We start from the raw sequence: 16148 nt of genomic DNA on the forward strand, positions 1-16148 counted from the left end.
CCAACGCTAAGGAATGAGGAGCAGGAGGTCAATGAGAAGCACTTGATTAATGCCTGGCTCCAAGCCTGGTGTGAGGAGAGAGGCTTTGGGTTCTTCGATCATGGGGTGGAACATGCACCCCCAGGCTTTCTTACTAGGGATGGGACACACTCGTCTCCAAGGGGGACTAAAGTACTTTCTAAAAATCTAGCTAGGCTCTTAAATAGAGCTTTAAACTAGATGTGAAGGGGGAGGGGGATGAGACCAGGCTAGTCAGGAGTGAGCCTGGAAGTGGGACTCCAGTGACTGAGAGACAGTGTGCTGGCAAGGACTGCCAGTATATCACCTCAGAGCAAGTGGGGGCCATTACACCTGGGGACAGTAAGAATGAAACTGGCATTGTGGTGTTAGTTATTCCAAGGACCAGTTGATTGGGAATGAACTCTATTCCCTTTATGAGGGCTGAAGGTTCACCAGCCCAGCTGAATTGCGTTTACACCAATGCACGCAGCATGGGCAATAAGAAGGAGGAGCTGGAAGCTGTTGTAGGGCAAGGTGACTACGATGTCATTGCCACCACGGAAACATGGTGGGATGACTCGAGTAACTGGAGTGCAGACATGGGGGTTATAAACTCTTCAGGCAGGACAGGAAGGGTAGGAGAGGAGGCGGGGTAGCCCTCTATGTTAGATAGTGCTTTGATACCCTAGAGCTCAATTATGGTGAGGAAGGGACTGAGTGCCTGTGGGTTAAAATCAGAAGAGCCCACAAGAAGGCAGATACTGTGATGGGAGTCTGCTACAGACCACCCAGCCAAGAAGAAGCAGCTGATGAGCTCTTCCATAAACAGCTGGGGATAGTCTCTAGATGGCTACCTCTTGTCCTCGTGGGAGACTTCAATCTTCCGGATATCTGCTGGAAGTACAATACAGCAGAAAGGAAGCAGTCTAGGAGGTTCCTGGAGTGTGTGGAAGACAACTTCCTCACACAACTGGTGAGTGAGTCAACAAGGGAGGGTGACCTCCTTGACCTGCTGTTTGTGAACAGAGAAGGCCGTGTGGGGGAGGTGATGATTGGAGGACGCCTAGGACTAAATGATCATGAGATGATAGGATTTTCAGTTCTAAGTGAGTTGAAGAGGGGGATTAGCAGAACAGTCACATTAAACTTCCAGAGGGCAGACTGGACTGTTCAGAAGGCTGGTTGATAAAGTCCCATGGGAGACAGTCCGTAAAGGCTGGGGAGCCCACGAATGCTGGGCACTCTTCAAAAATGAAATCCTAGCAGCTCAGGAGCAAGCCATCCCCATGTTCTGGAAAAGGAGCAGGCAGGGGAAAAAACCAGCTTGATTGTGTAGGGAGATCTTGAGAGACATCAAAAAGAAGAGGAATGTCTATGAGCTTTGGAAAAAGGGACAAGTGTCTTGGGTAGACTACAGGGAGGAAGTGAGATCATGCAGGGAAAAAAACAGGAGGGCTAAGGCCCAACTAGAAATCAAATTGGCTAAATCTGTGAAAGATAATAAAAAATCATTCTACAAATACATCAACAAGAAAAGGAGGACTAGGGAGAATATTCAGTCCCTATTGGATGCAGAAGGAACAACAGTGATGGGATGAGGACAAGGCTGAGGTACTTAATGCCTTCTTTGCCTCAGTCTTTAATAGCAAGGAAAGTTGTTCCCCCTGTCTACAAACCCAGGAGTTAGAGGAGCAGAATGAGGCTCCCATGAGGCTCCTCCATGAGGAGGTGGTTAGAGACTTTCTTGACCAGCTAGACACCCAAAAGTCTATGGGGCCGGATGGGATCCACCCAAGGGTATTGAAGGAGCTGGCGGATGTGCTTGCCAAACCTCTTTCCATCATCTTCCAGCGGTCCTGGCTGACTGGGGAAGTTCCACTAGACTGGAGGCCGGCTGATGTTGTGCCCATCTACAAGAAGGGTTGCAGGGAGGATCCAGGAAACTACAGGCCTGTCAGTCTGACCTCAGTGCCAGGGAAGGTCATGGAGCGGGTCATCTTGAGTGCTATCACACAGCACATGCAAGAGAACTGGGTGATCAGGCCCAGTCTATACGGGTTCATGAAAGGCAGGTCCTGCCAAACTAACCTGATTGCCTTCTATGACAAAGTGACCCGCCTACTGGACGAGGGAAAGGTTGCAGACGTAGTCTTCCTGGACTTCAGTAAAGCCTTTGACACAGTTTCTCACAGCATTCTGCTTCGGAAACTGTCTGCCTCTGGGCTGGACAGGTGCACCCTCTCCTGGGTTGAAAACTGTAGAAACATTTTATATTAAAGAAGGCCACGATGCCCTTGAAGGACCATGAACAGTGCACTAAGAGGAAACGACGGATAGCAACAGTAAGCTATGGCTATATGCCCAGAAGTTGAGAGGGAGGTGTAAGCTAGAAAAGTAGAAATCATGATAACTTAGGGGAAAAGCATGTGAAATGTGCAAAGCTAGTTAACCAAGTAAGCATTTGATCTAGGCACATGGACAGTAGCAACTAACCAATAGTAGTATAAACTTATACGTGTGAACAGTTGTTTGTAACCAATCAAATGATGCCAAATTTTACAGCATAATGATACAACATAACATTGTGTATATAAGGATATCGCTAAGAGCAATAAAGGTCTCCATTTTACCACCTTACTGGAGTCTGTCTTGCCACTCATAGCTGCAAATGGTGACCCCGGCGTGATAGCGCCATCGCGTGGCTCTTGAGGTCTACAACTGCTCCGAGCAGCCGGCAGGAACACCAACTCAACTCAGAATTGCCAGATGGACTGCGGTTCTTTGCAAACCCCGGGACATCAGCTATCATAAAAGTGAGGACTCGGGCAGTCATGGGGCAGGGGGCATCATCGGAAGAAGAGGCAATAGTAAAACTCCTGTTCCAGCTCTTCCTAAAGAGAGGAGTCAAATATGATGAGACTAAAGTGTTTTGCGGAATCAAACTCTATAACCCAATATGAGTTGTAAAGCAGGTATGTTTATTTCCGGCGCTGGGATGCAAGGGGGTTCTCCTCCTAGCTTGCTCACCATGTAACTTAACAAGCAGCTACTTATAGTGTAAAGATATGCATAGGTATAAGCGCCTACTACATATTCATACCCCATCCCCGCTTCGTATTATAATTAGATCTGGAAAGTTTGCTCCAATCTTGCGCCTGCGTAGTGCCTCCTGATGGTCGTTGGCCAGGGTCCTAGGGATGAAGTAGGAAGTCTTCCTCGGGATGAATATATTTCTTTTTGAACTTTGCGCAGACTCAGTCTCCTCTGGCTGTTTTCAAACTCCTGAACCAAATGCAGCCAGCTTTCTGCATTCCAATACCTACTTATCAGTAAACTGCTGCTAGCTGGCTCCTTCATTATCAACTTCCAAGGTCTTCAAGGCGAACAACGCCAAGCTCTAACGAAGGCTCCCAGCCCCCTTTGTCTGCTTTCACACATCAAAAGTGCGCATTCTATTAAAATGGCTCCATAATAATGGCACCCTGACAGATGCAGCACTTGTCCTCGATCCAAGATATCAGATGTTTAAGCATGTTTTGAAAAGGAAACTGACAGAAGAAAAGGCAGTAGTAAAGATGTTTAAGCATATTCTGAAAAGGAAAGGAGTTCATTATGAAGAACATAAACTGGAATTGTTATTAATCTTATCTATAGGTACACATAGTTTCCACAGTTCTTGGTGCCTACAGTTCTGCACAGCACTTAGTTAAACTTTAAGCTTTATACTTTTGCAAAGTGATTTATGCTTTGCTTTAACTTCAGCTGTTTAGGCCCTTAACAGCATGGTTAAGGAGTAAGAATGTGCCCGCGGAATCACCGCGTGTTTTTGACATTGGGACTGGGAAGGAGGCTGGTGAATTACTGTTTGAACATGCCACAAAGGGAGATTTAAATGCTTCCCGTGTGTTAACAACATGGCAATTGTTATATGAAACACCGAAAGATTTTAAATCACAACAAGATCTAGCAGAGGCTAGTGCCTTAAATAATCCTGACCCTCCTGGTCCAGTATTGAAGGACCTAAAGGCGACTTCTAAAAAGACATCAAGGAAAATAAAAAAGCAATCACCATTATGGAGTGATTCTGAGGATGAGGAAGCTGTTAAGAAACAATCATATCCAACTAAAGACAGGACTTATAAGATGCCCACTAAACTTGCGAGCGAATCCGAGCCACAAGGTAAAGATGAACGATCAACTGTAGTACAATCCTCTCCCCCACCTCTTTCCGATGTAAGATCTCCACTGAATACCACTAATCCACTCCTCTGTCCTCCACTACCAAGTGAAACTTCTGGGGATGAAAGCAATTCAGATGGGCACAAGTCCTCCTCCTCGAGGGGCGAAGCGCAGCTTACAAGTCTTATGAGGAGCGACTGAGAGAGCTGGGGTTGTTTAGCCTGGAGAAGAGGAGGCTGAGGGGAGACCTTATTGCTCTCTACAACTACCTGAAAGGAAGTTGTGGAGAGGAGGGAGCTGGCCTCTTCTCCCAAGTGACTGAGGACAGGACAAGGGGGAATGGCCTGAAGCTCCGCCAGGGGAGGTTCAGGCTGGATATCAGAAAAAAATTCTTCACAGAAAGAGTCATCGGTCGAGTCGCCTTCCCTGGAGGTGTTTAAGGAACGGGTTGATGAAGTGCTTAGGGACATGGTTTAAGGGAGTGTTAGGAATGGTTGGACTCGATGATCCAGTGGGTCCTTTCCAACCTGGTGATTCTATGATTCTATGATTCTATGCGGGAACAGATGGAACTGTTGCAAATTTTTCCCATGATTTATTACAAGATGCAGATCTTCGCGGGGAGTCAGTTAGTTATGAAGCGATAAAAGAAATTCAAAAAGCTGTAAAAAGAGAAAGTACTGACTGTTTCGCTGCCAAGCTCCTCACCGCTCCAGTGCTTGAAGCAGCTGCTGGCTCCATCGCATTCATGAATAATTCACAGCCGCCACAGGATAGTCCTTTGCCATGAAAATGCTGTAACAACCAAAGACTATTACCTGTTAAACGATCGATACAAACCTTGTTTTATAATACATGTGCATATTTTAAGTGTTGTATGTGTTCGGTACCGTGTATAGTTTAAATATTCATACCATCGTGCTATTCTTATTGACTGGTCATAAACAACATTGAATGGGTATATTAAGCCATCTCTCAAAAGAGTGGTTCTGTGTGTGTATTTAAAGCGCTTTAAACATTTGTAAGATTTGCAAATTGGGTTTTGGTTGTAGGAGTTTGAGCTTCTGTTTGTTTTGATTAATCTTAAAAATGCAACTCTGAGACCTTTCAATCTCAAACATCCACTAAGCCGGCAAACAGGTAGATTTACCTGGGACCTTTGAAGTGAAAGGCTGCAGAGGGCAAAATTTTAAAATACCTAGAAAAAAGAAAGGAGAGAGAGAGAGAGAGAGAGAAAAGAAAATGGAAAAAAAAGAAATAAAAAATAGAAAACAGAAAGAAAATAGAAAATACAGAAAGAAAAACAGAAAAGAAAATGGAAAAAGAAAAATAGAAAATAGAAAAATAAAAAAGAACATAGAAAAGAGAAAACCAGAAAAAAAGAACATAAAAAATAGAAAAAGAAAATGGAAAAAAAAAACCCAGCCCAGTTCCTCCCCCCTCCCCCCAGCCTTTCTTCTGATTTTTATTTTTTTTTTTTTTAATGAGAAAGGTTTTTTCTTTCAGCTTGGGAGTCCTTATCTCTCTAGGGCAGTAACAATTTATGAAGAGCACTCTGCATTCCAGTGTCCCTTCTTAGCTCAGCAACTGCTGGGTCCTAGTACAAACAACCCTAGAGGGGATTTTAGCCAGACACTAATGAGAGCATGATTTAAGAGTCCAAAAGGAGTATCCTCTGAGGTTAAAAAACTGCAATGGAACAGAAAAGTTAATGCATCTGCAGCCTTGAAAATTCCCATACAGGTAAAAACAGACAAAAGGAGCCAGGAATTCTACAACACCTGGACCGTTACCATAAATGTCAAAAAGGTTGTCACTTTACAAATCAACGTTGTTCCAAATATGATAGTGGGGATAAACCGTTAACGTTAAAGAACCAAAGAAACCAGCAACCCAGCACGCAGTGGAGATGTGTGACAACAGTAAATGCTCCTGCTCAGATCTTCTCCAAAGCCTGCTCAATCAAAATAAGGGATTAATGCGTCCACAAGGTATCACTCCAAGCTTTTGGTCTTATCGGTAATGGTTTAAGTGATTAGTTAGTGGGTCATTCGAGTGTTATTTTGCAAAGTCTTTTTGTGTAACCTGGTGTTATTAATTCTGATTTTACTGGACAAATACAAGCTATGGTTTATATTCCTTTCCCACCTGTGTATATCACTCAAAGCAGTTGTGTTGCTCAGTTAATACCATTTCAAACATTGTATTAGAGAAAATAGGCCTTCAAGTCGCACCTGAAAAAAATCAAACCTGGAAATATCTTGAGTGGAAAATTTTGAATGCCAAAATTGAACCTCAGCAAGTCAAATTGCAAATAGTACTTTAAACAATTTGCAAAAGCTCCTAGGAACAATCAGTTGGGTTAAACCTTATTTGGGTATTACTAATGCAGAACTAAGTCCATTATTTGATCTTCTTAAGGGGGACATGGCTTTAACAGCACCTCCTACTCTTAGGAGTGATGCACAACAAACTTTGGGCAAAACTGAAAAAGCCATTACTCAGAGAAAAGCCCATCGACAACTTAATGGTCATCGAATATGTTTGTTTGGTTTTGTTACTCTGTGTCAGGCATTCAGTCTAATACCACAAGTAGTACCTTTTAACAGTAAAGCTTCCCAAACTGAAAACAAAGAAAGAGCGAGTGGAGGCTTTGGACCTACAGGACAAGAAAAAATCAAAACCACAATTAAAGGTGTCATTGATATTAGAAAATCAAACAATTCAAATAACTATGTTGGTGGATACCGTTGTGGATGTCACTATCATGGCAGAAAAAGTCCGGCCTGAAGGATGGCCATTGGTCAGTCCTCAAGGTTTTATAGAGATTGGAACATTTTAGTTATTGACTTAAAGGACTGGGGGTTTTTTTACCATACCTATTGACCCCAGCGATAGTGAAAAATTTGCCTTTTTGGTTCTGCCAACAAACAGACAGTGACTGGTGCAGAGATATCAATGGGTGGTGTTACCACAGGGGATGAAAAATGTGCCAACAATGTGTCAAATTTATGTTGACTAAGCCTAACAAGGTTTTCGGAAAAAATATCCACAGCTATTAGTGTATCATTATATGGATAATATGCTAGTGGCAGGGAAAGATAATTTGGAAAGGTATAAACAGGATTTATGTGACATGTTGCAAAAACATCAATTGCAAATCGCACCAGAGAAGGTGCAGAGTGTTACACCATGGTTGTATTTGGGGTGAAAAAATTTTAGATAAAACCATCAAACCACAAAGGGTATCATTTAGAATTAACATCCAAATGCTTAATGATGTGCAGGTCTTGCTGGGTAATATCAATTGGATCAGGAATTTGATAGGGGTAGATAATCAAATGTTGTTACCTTTGTTTAGTTGTTAAAAGGAGATATGGATACATTAGCACCAAGGAAACTAACAAAGGAAGCAGAAGAAACGTTGGAAAAAATAGAAAATGCAGAAAGAAACTGACAAGCACATCTGTTTTGCGGAATCAAACCGTATAACCCAAAATGAGTTATAAAGCAGGTATGTTTCTTTCCAGTGCTGGGGTGCAAAGGGATTCTCCTTCTAGCTTGCACCCCATAGAACTTAACAAGCAGCTACTTATAGTGTAAAGATACGCATAGGTATAAGCACCTACTACTTATTCATAACCTTTCCCTGCTTTGTATTATAATTAGTTCTGGAAAGTTTGCTCCAGTCTTGCACCTGCGTAGCGCCTCCTCATGGTCATGGGCCAGGGCCTTAGGGATGAAGTAAGAAGTCTCCCTCAGGATGAAAAAAAGGTTTTTTCTTTGAACTGTGTACAAGCACAGTCTCTTCTAGTTGTTTTCCAGCTTTCTGCATTCCAATGCCCACTTATCAGTAAACTTCTGCTAGCTGGCTCCTTCATTATCATCTTCCAAGGTCTTCAAGGCAAACAACGCCAAGCTCTAACAAACACTCCCAATGCCCCTTGTCATCACATTGTGTAGTATATGGGTGGCCTGTCAATTTTTTTGATCATCAGTAATGCTTATCGGCCTGTTGGGTTAATAATGCAATGGGTTGAAACCGATTTGGACAAAAGTTATAGAATGGCAATTCTTATCTAATCAGCCATCAAAGACGATTGTAACAAGAGTAGAAATGTTTGCACAGTTAATCATGAAAGGTCGAGATCGGATAGAGAAATTGAAATGTAAAGAGCCTGATACAATAGTCATTCCAATGACAGAACGATATTTACAATGGAGTATGCAGAATAGTTTAGAATTACAAGTGGCCTTGGCGAACTTTAGTGGACAAATTAAAACTCATCATCCAGGCCATCGGTTGATAACCTTTTTGCAACAAGAATGTCTAGAGAAAAAATTTAAGTGTAATACCACACCGGCAAATGGGCTGACAGATTTTACAGATGGGAGTGCAACACCTTATTGGCATTCCACATTCCCCAACTGGACAGGCAATTTTAGAATGAACGCATTGCACCATCAAAACTCTTTTGCAAAAACAAAAACAGAGGGAACAGGGAGAAACACCCGCAAATAGGTTAGCTAAGGTACAATATGTTATCAATTTTTTATGATTGCCGGGATATACTTTAATCCCTCCAACAGTGAAACATATGCAAACCATATCAACAGGAATGATTGATTGAACATAAAAATCAAGTGACAATCATGGTAAGAACTTGGGAAGGAAATTGGGAAGGTCCATTTCCATTGTTAACCTGGGGACGAGGATATGCTTGTGTCATTACAGACAGCGGTCCAAGACAGGTTCCAGTGAAATGGGTCAGTAATAATGGATGCTTCTGTAATGTATAATTATAACTATAACATCACTCGAAAAGGTCAGAATGTAAATGCTACTTTACCTGCGTATAGAAATGCTACAGCCTGGTATATTTATACCTCTTCTAAAGTATATTATTCTTTTTCTTTTCCAGTTGCTTTGCCTTTAGGATTTTTTTCTAATTTGTGGGGATAGAGTGTGAGGAGGAATTCTGTCAAAACTTAATGGTGGGCCATGTAGCCTTGAATGGCTTATGCTACTAACTCCCAATCTCACTATGATTTATAAAAAGAAACGAAGTAAACGAAATAAACTATCTAGCCATCGATTTTGGGCTGACTGTGAGAGTAGAGTCACTTTTTTGGGAACCTGGAGAAATTGTAGCTGCCTCAGCATTGGCTCCTGGGGTAGCAACTGCAGCAGCCTTGACAAAGCTGACAAATTTGGGATGTTGGTTGAGTAAGCAGACTAATGCTACTTCAATTGCTTTGAGTTATGAATATGTAGTAGGTGCTTATATCTATGCATGTCTTTACACTATAAGTAGCTGTTTGTTAAGTCATGCGGTGTGCAAGCTAGGAGGAGAACCACCTTGCACCCCAGTGCTGAAAATAAACATACCTGCTTTATAACTCATTTTGGGTTATAGGGTTTGATTCCGCAAATCAATTTGGCACCCCAGATGGGACACCCTCTCTGCCCAACTGCAGGATTGGTGGGGAGTGGGACATTCTAAGGTGTGCCCCGGACCACTTCTCTGGAGAATCTCCCATCCCTACCCGATCTCTGTGGGGAGAGAGACAGCCCATCAGCGGGTGGACCAGGTATGTCATTTATGTAATTTGGATGTACCTGCAAGGGAAACAGGGGAAGAGTCTATAAGCCATGCATGGGACGCTTCACGCGATGACAAGGGGTAAGGATCACTTACCAAGACCCTGTGAGTCATAAGGGGGGATATAAATCCCCTTCTTGTGCATGATGAGGGAGTGATACTGCCTGCCCCTGGGAAAAATAGCGAATTCGCTGGTATGGTATGGTATGGTATGGTATGGTATGGGCCCAAACAGATGCTCCCTGCTGGGATAGCAAAGCACCGGGAAAAATATAATTTGAAGATTCTTGTAAGACGCTTGGCGTCAGGTGAGGAATTATGATATTATAGTATTATTATTGTATTATAGTATTATTGTGGATTGGGTACTCCTTCTGAGGTAGCAGGAGTGCTATATATGGGATAGCTATCATCTTCTACATCTATTGCAAATCTTCAGTATCAGTACCGTGTATATTTTAACATCGCTAAGAGCTCATTTTAAATTTCTCATATGTTCTGGAGTGTTTGTATGTGAGTGTGTGGTAGCGTGAGACGCGCAATTGAGCGAGTGCGGAGGTCCGATCCACAATTCTGTTCTCTGACGAGGGAAAACAGCTGGAGACGAACGAAGCGAGAGATCACTGTTATATGTTGTGTGTTTTGTGTCATAAGTGTACTCTGTGAATTGTTTGATGTATAATAGAGTACCAGCGGAATTGAGAGGGATAGCTAACCAGGGGACGTTCTTCCTCCATAGACAGGGGCCAGAGGCGGACAAAGCTCAAAATGTTGAAAGACTTGCAAATTGTTTAGAAGCCCTGTTTGTCTTGATCCTAGGAATGCACCTATGAAGCCTTTTAATTCCAAACATCCACTGAGCCAGAAAATAGGTATATTTACCTTGGACCTTTGGAATGGAAGGCTGCAAAGGGTAAATTTTGAAATACCTAGCATAGAAGAAGGGAAAAAAAAAAAAAGGAGAAAAACAGGAGAAGCTGCTGAGAGTGCCCCTCCCTTTTCCCCCTTCCTGGAATGTGAGTTAAGTGCTGTGTGTGTGAGTTAGCCCTCTCACTCCCATAATGTGAGTTGTGTTCTGTGTGAGAGAGAAAAAAAATAATTGAAAGTGTAAAAGCAAAAAGGTTTGCATGGACGAGGGGGGCAGAATTCTGCAGAGTGCAGGAATGGATCAGATGTCGGTGTTCAGACTATGTTTTATTGTGCTATTCAGCTAGGTTGGGATCACTCTATTGTCCTGAGTGTTTATAATCTGTGGACAGGAATTGTTGTTGCTAGTCTTGTGGGAAGTTGACGGAGTCGACGGGAGAGAAGCACATGTGATGATGATCAACAAGTCTCAATTTATTGACACAATAGGCATGCTTTTATAATAGCAGTAATAAGGCTCATACATATTGCAAAAGTAAGGCTCATCATTGGTCCGATACAGAGTGTCAGCCCTGCCTCTATTGCTATATTCCTAGGATGTTTGTGGTTTTTCTAGGTCCTGTTTTTATCTCCTGTTATCGCCTAACTTCTTGCTCAAGGAGACTGTGGCCTTGTACAAGGCTGCTATTATTTCACCAGCTGTATTTTCTCACGTCCCTTCTCCTCAAGCCACGTCTCTACAAAAACTCTCCACATTTCCCCCATTTTCTTTCTGAGCAAGAAGGTTCATCTGACTCCAAAACGTGGGTTCCCCTATCTGACTGCAGCCTAGCTCATGCACACTGCGTTTTTCTCTGACTCCATTGCACTAATAAGGATACATTAGGATGGAACAACTATAAATTCCCTCAAACAGCAAGGTCCTCCCTGTGGCTTTGCCAGTATACCGTTCCAAGCTCTGTCTCCACAAATTAAAAATATCCCGGGGGGCAATTTCTTCGGGGCCGTAATGTTGGCACCGTTACATCGGGAGTAAAGCTGGCTATTCACTGTTCCTGATTCCAGGGATGAGTCTAGGCTGGCCCAATATTTGCGATTCTTGTTAAAGTCATTTGGGTTCAGTGGCTCAAAACCGAACCAACCCCCCTGTTTGACATTGGATAAACTGGCATTTGCACTTCCAAAGAGATCTAATTCTTCTGGGGGAGAGTGCAGGGTGATGTTCAAGGACAGTATGATCTTACAGTGTTGGCAGCCATCCTCAATCTGAGGGTTACCTCCCCACTGGCGCAGCTGGCTACAGCCCTCAGCGCTCGATAAGTTTTTACACAGGCTGCTTTCGTTCACAAAACCACAAAATTCCCCTGGGGACCAAACAGGCAAACCTATCAGGCAAGTTCGAAAAGGATTAGTAACCCCTCCTAAGCTAAGGCAAAGCGAGGATTGACTAGTTTGGTTTGCCAATGTTACCCAGATGTTATCTCTTGGCTGATTAAAGTGTGTAAAGCATGTAACTCCTGCTACGCTGGCTATTACAGCACTAAGCAATACAGCAGAAACAGGCTTCATTTTTCTCTTCTATCCTTTCTCCCCTTATTCCTTTTAGCCCTTACTGTTCCTAGCCGTTGCAGTTTTAACTCCTGTAACCTGCTCAAGCACTGATCCAATTCCCTGTCAGGATCTCCTCTTATGGGCCCTACCACAGAATGCTGTGTTATGGGTACCAATTTCCTACACCTCGCAGAGATAATATGAAATCTACCTTGAACTGTAACCCTTTTAACAATATTCTCCAATTCCCAACGGTAGTAAGCCAATATTTTCTGTTCAGGTGCTTCAAAAAATGCTAAGGCCGTGGTTGTTGCTAGCCTTGTTTGCTCTTGCAGCTCTCTCTGCCAGCTGTTAAAGTTATGGTTAAATGCACACCTATTACACCATAAGTCACGTACTAGGGACTGTTCTATCCAAAAGATCTTATCGCAACCCCTGCAATACAAAGCTACCCAAGCAGCACAACACAGATTATTACAATCAAGACAATTTTGACCCGCTGGCCCCGTATGTAATACTTCCGATAACCGTCCAATAGTTGTAATCAGTCCTTCAAAGGTCTGGCAGTGCTTCAAAACCCTGTCGATGGCTTTCGAGTATCCTTTCAACTGTGACAGCAGCGGTCGTAGGATCAGTGGCAGCTTCTCCTCTATCCTCCTCTTGTCTTCCTCCGTCAGATTGCTTGGCAGTTGTTGCATCGAGAACAGGTTTAGTCCATCTTGCAGGCACCCATACCGGTCCTGTAGGGGTAGAGACACAAAGATATCCCCTTCCCCAAAACATAACCTTAGCAGGGCCTTTCCACAACCCTGTCTTAGGGTCTCTGTATTTCACCCACACGTCCTTTTTCTGCTCGGTAGTTTTATTTGGCCGATGATGTAATTCTGCTGGAGGGTACTCTGCGTCCCCAAATATGCATAAGTGATTGATCACAAATAAGCTCTTCAATAGCCTTGCCTGGGGGTCAGCAATCTTTTCATGTTTTGCCAAGTACCTTTGCAGATTGCTGTTAGCCCTTTCGATGATAGCTTGCCCTGTTGGGGAGTTTAGAATGCCTGTGATATGCTCAATTCCCCAACTCTTTAAGAACCCTTCTATTCTCTTGCTAATGTAAGCAGGCCCGTTATCCGTTTTAATCCTTTTTGGCCCCCCATTACTGCAAAACAGCTATATAGGTGCCTTTCCACGTGGATAGCCTTTTCTCCTGCCTGTGCTGTTGCCCAAATGAACTTACTATAGGTGTCAATAGATACATGCACATACTTCAATCTACCAAAGTTAGGGACATGCGTAACATCCATTTGCCATAACTCATTTGATTGTAGTCCCCGTGGGTTTACCCCTAGGCCTAGACCACCACCTCCATTGTGATGGCTGCAAATCGGGCAGGCCCTAACTATGGCCTTCGCCTCTGCCATTGTGATTTTGAACTCTCGGTGCAAGCCCTTTGCATTTTGGTGAAATATAGAGTGAGCTTCTCTGGCTAGCAGCTGGCCTGGCAGTGGAGTGCCCTGAGCCACAGACACTAGTCTGTCTGCTCTAGCATTACCCTCACCCAAGCCAACTTCCCATTTATGGCTTCTAATATGAATCACAGCATAAGCGTGCTCCCTTAACCTTGTAGCCTTTTTTAACTGTACCAACAACTCATACAGCCTCCAGTTTTGCACCTCTTTTATAGAGGCATCTTCGATTCTAGCTACGACCCCAGCAACATACAAAGAGTCTGTTACGATGTTCAGTGGTCCTCTTAGCTGTGATATTGCCCATACTACTGCTAAAAGTTCCATAGTCTGTAGACTGTCTGCAGCTTCTGCTTGTAAAATCTGATGTTTCCATAGTCCCTTTTCTTGCCATGTTATTGCAGCAGTTCTGGATTTTCTGCCAGCATCCGTGAATGCCGTAAGAGCATCTGCGATAGGGGAATTTTCTCGTTTTGGCCGAGTGATCCAATCCCATTCCCCAATCCATTGAACTGGCGCCTGCCGGAGCTTTTCTGTTTCAATGGGGCAGCTCGCACCTAAAAGTGCCTCCTGCAGCTCCTCGCTATTACACAAGTACCAGTCCAAGGTATCCTTTTTAATTGGCATCCTGATTACTGCTGGCTCGGTTCCAGCTACTTGTAGCATCCTCTCCCTGCCTTTCTTTATTAAATCCACTAGCATTTCGACCTTTTGAAAGAGAGTTTTGGTTTGTTGTAACGCGGGGGAAATCCACTCCAATACCCTTTTCTCCCCCGTTTTCTTTTGCAATTGAGTCAATGCCCCAAGGAGGTATTTGGGACCGTTCCAGATCGTCAGGTCTATGGATAATTCTGGATCTCGCCGATGGACTTGCCCCTGTGTAACGCAGTCCATTATATACTGAAGAGTGTGCTGTTGTTCCGGAGTAACACGGATCAGACTTGCTGGGTCCGTGCCTTTGAGAAGTGAGCGTAATTCGTCCAGCAGTTCGTTTGGTATTCCAACAATCGGTTTTAACCATTGAAGATCGCCCAGTAACTTCCGAGCCTCATTCAGAGTTGTGAGTTTTGTTTGCAGTTGTAGCTTCTGGGGTTTAACTATTTGTTCTGACATTGTCCATCCCAAATATTTCCACGGAGCTGTTGTTTGAATTTTCTCAGGGGCTATAACAAGGGAAAATTGTGCCAAGGCAGTCCGTATCTCCTGAATTTGCTGTTCAGTAAAAGGTTTTGGTTGGGCAAACAATATATCATCCATATAGTGATAAATCACTACATTTGGCCATCTCTTTCTCAGGGGCTGTAATGCAGAGTCAACATAAATTTGGCATAAAGTAGGACTATTGCGCATTCCCTGCGGGAGTACCGTCCATTCAAATCTTTGGTCCGGCCCCTCCCTGTTAAGTGCAGTCAATGTAAATGCAAATCGCATCATGTCTTGTGGATGAAGGGCAATAGTAAAAAAAAGCAGTCTTTAAGATCAATAATTAGTAATGGCCAATCCTTAGGAATCATTGCAGGATTAGGTAATCCTGGTTGTAAAGCCCCCATGGGTTCCATTTGGGCATTGACAGTACGCAAATCATGTAACAAACGAAACTTTCCTGATTTCTTTTTGATCACAAAAATTGGAGTGTTCCAGGGGCTTGTGGATAGTCGCAGATGCCCCTGTTCGTATTGCTCCTTCACTAGATCATGAGCATGCAGGAGACTCTCCCATTTTAAAGGCCATTGCTTAACCCACACCAGAGAGCTGGTTTTCCAGGTAATGGGTATCGGGAAAGTCCAGGCAATGGCCACTACCCCAAAGGGTGCTCATTGGTTAGCACCACTCCCAATTGGGCCAGAATGTCCCACCCTATAAGGCACTGCACTGTAGGTGGCAATTGGACTACCGAGAAAGTAGCTGTTAATTGTTTTCCATCGATGTTCACCTTGATAGGAGGGGAACGACTGGCCAGGGTTAAACCCCCAACCCCGGTCACTGTGGTGGCAGCCGGTTGTAAAGGCCAATGTGGAGGCCAGCAATTAGGGCTAATAATGCTGGAATCAGCCCCAGTGTCCAAAAGGCCTGAAAATGACCTCTTTTGTCCTTGATATTCCACCTCCACGGTTTTCTTGAGCCTTTCATTAAGATTTAAAGTCAGCAAGGTCAGGCCGCCAGTGGATCCGAAACCTTTTTCTCCCCTTTTTCCCTTATAGGCTTTATCTCTTTTGTCATTTGCTCCAACGGTACCAATTGAGCAATTCTCTGTCCCTTATTAATTTGAACGGGTGGAAAAGGAGTATGCACCATGATCATAATTTCCCCAGTAAAGTCCACATCAATAACACCAGGTAACACAAATAATCCAATCATAGAGGCAGACGATCGTCCTAATAGCAGTGCACCCACCGCTCGACCTTGTATAACAATAGGTCCTTTCATTCCTGTTGGGATCTTTTGTGGGTGCGATGTCATTAGCGTGATTTCTACTGCTGCTGCC

General features: G+C 43.6%; 1 pseudogene; it reads right to left on the bottom strand.

The window, feature by feature from the left end:
• Window positions 1–16148, bottom strand: part of LOC128850206 (single-stranded DNA-binding protein 2-like) — a 124301-nt pseudogene that overhangs the window by 33857 nt on the left and 74296 nt on the right.

Source organism: Cuculus canorus, chromosome W (assembly GCF_017976375.1).
Source record: "Cuculus canorus isolate bCucCan1 chromosome W, bCucCan1.pri, whole genome shotgun sequence".
Taxonomy (NCBI): Eukaryota; Metazoa; Chordata; class Aves; order Cuculiformes; family Cuculidae; genus Cuculus; species Cuculus canorus.